Below are 2,066 nucleotides of genomic sequence, written 5' to 3'. Positions count from 1 at the left end.
TTTGGCCTCAGGTCCCCCTGCCCCAGCACGAGGGCACAAGGGCGCAAGGGCACAAGGGCGCGAGGGAGTGAGGGCGCAAGGACATAAGGGCTTGATGACCATTTGCATATTAGCTCTTTATTATATAGGATGAGGAGTTTAAAATATTCACTATTTCCCTCACCTAACTAGTCTGCCTCTCCATTTCTAGTCTACAAATTATATTTTCTTTGTTATCACTCAAATATATTATAACATATCATTGTGCACAATTTATATATTGTACACACAAATTCTGTTTATATTCCTATACACCCCTTGATGTGTTGGTTAGGCGAAGATTGAAATGGATTATGATGCTTTCTTAATAATAGTCACTTCATAATTGCATAGTACTTTATTGTTAACTAAGAGCTACCACATAAACACTTTCATTTACTTCACATAACAACCCTGTGTGTTAGAATAGATACAAATACCTATTTATCCTTTTAAACAAATAAAGAATCATGGACTGATGGGAACTGGCACAGCGCTTAGCTCAGAGTAGATATTTAATAAATAGTTGAATGAAAGAGTGAATGAACAAATGTTCACAGTCACAGCCATAGAGTTCTGAGAACAGAACAATCATTGAAAGCCGAGACTCCTGATTGCCAATCCAGGGCTTTTTTCATTACACTGCAGTTGTCTTGAAATGGTTTAATCCTTGTTTTTAAATAAAATACTTTGGCTTCCAAGTACTAGCAGTTAAAATATAATCAAAGTGGTGAGATGGAATTCTCAACTTGCTGTATCTCAATTTAGACCTGTTTTTTTATTGGAGAGTTGTAGTGACACCACAGGTAGCAACCATTTTGTGAGGTCAATATTCAATTAATCTTCCAGCAGATTGTTAATAGAGACTGAATTGTAGGGAGTGCTGTTTGGGAGGTGAAAGGAAGAAAAGATGATTCTCAATACTGAAATCATAAAAATATTAAGGGTGATTATTTATACATTTCGGATATGTTAGTAGTTCGGACTTGGGCACACTCAGCCTGGATAATTACTATTTTTCCTTTGTGTAGCCTTCTCTCCATTTATTTTAATTGGCTATGAGGGCAATATGCTTTCTGGCAATCTATTTTGGAGCACTTCTATGGGTTTGCTTCAAATGATTAGATCTGCCAGATGCCACTCTTGAACTATGTCTGTTCTGGGGGTGGGTAAAGAAGTGTAGTTTCTCACATCTCTCTTCTAACACAATCTGTGAGTTGGCTCTGGTCCTCCTCTCTGAGAAGGTGGTGTATAACATTGCTTCTGGATGAGGAAGGCATTTCAGTGGTGGTGCTGAGTGTGGTGCTGAGTTAGAGAGCGGGGAGCACATATTTTTATACTCTCGGTTAGCCAGGAGTGATTTCCATAGCCAAGCAACTGTTGGAATGTTATGGGCATTTTCAAAGCCAATGTTATGTACAATGGTTAAAGTTTTGCTCTGTGGGGGGAATGTTAATGAAGGGGACCTGTGCTTTTCCATATGTTTTAGGCATGAACCTTTTTTGGGGGAAGGAGGGATTACAGTTCATTTTTGTATGGGTACATGTTTTTAGTGTCTTTGTCCTCCACGGATTGCTAGGCATTTCCCCACATCTTGATGAGAGGGTACATACAACCTGATATTCAAGTGAATTCTATGCTGTTGCACAAAACTGATGAACACAGACATGAGGACCTTCTTACAACTAACACATCTTCGTGGGGAGCATCGAGATGGGTGCTACTTAAAAATTTGTCATATTAAAGAGCACGCAATATAGAATGCTATTAACAAACATCCACCTTAATTTTTTTTTTCTGGTTAAATACATCTATATCATGTGTTATGTATGAATCATTTGAGCAGCTGAAAACATCCTCATTTTTGAGGAAAAAAATCTGGTCCTGTCCAGACATCTCTGCACCTACCTTATACCAAGGTGAGATCGTTTCCTTTGAAACAAGGATGAAAGCTCTATTCCCAAGTGTCAAAGTAGAATGTCTACATCAACTAAAAAGTAGCCTTCCACTTCCTGCGGTACTTAGCAAAGAGCCTGGGCTTTAATAGA

This window comes from Myotis davidii, unplaced genomic scaffold, assembly GCF_000327345.1.
Source record: "Myotis davidii unplaced genomic scaffold, ASM32734v1 scaffold402, whole genome shotgun sequence".
In the NCBI taxonomy this organism is placed as follows: domain Eukaryota; kingdom Metazoa; phylum Chordata; class Mammalia; order Chiroptera; family Vespertilionidae; genus Myotis; species Myotis davidii.
Note: the sequence above shows the minus strand (reverse complement) of the source record.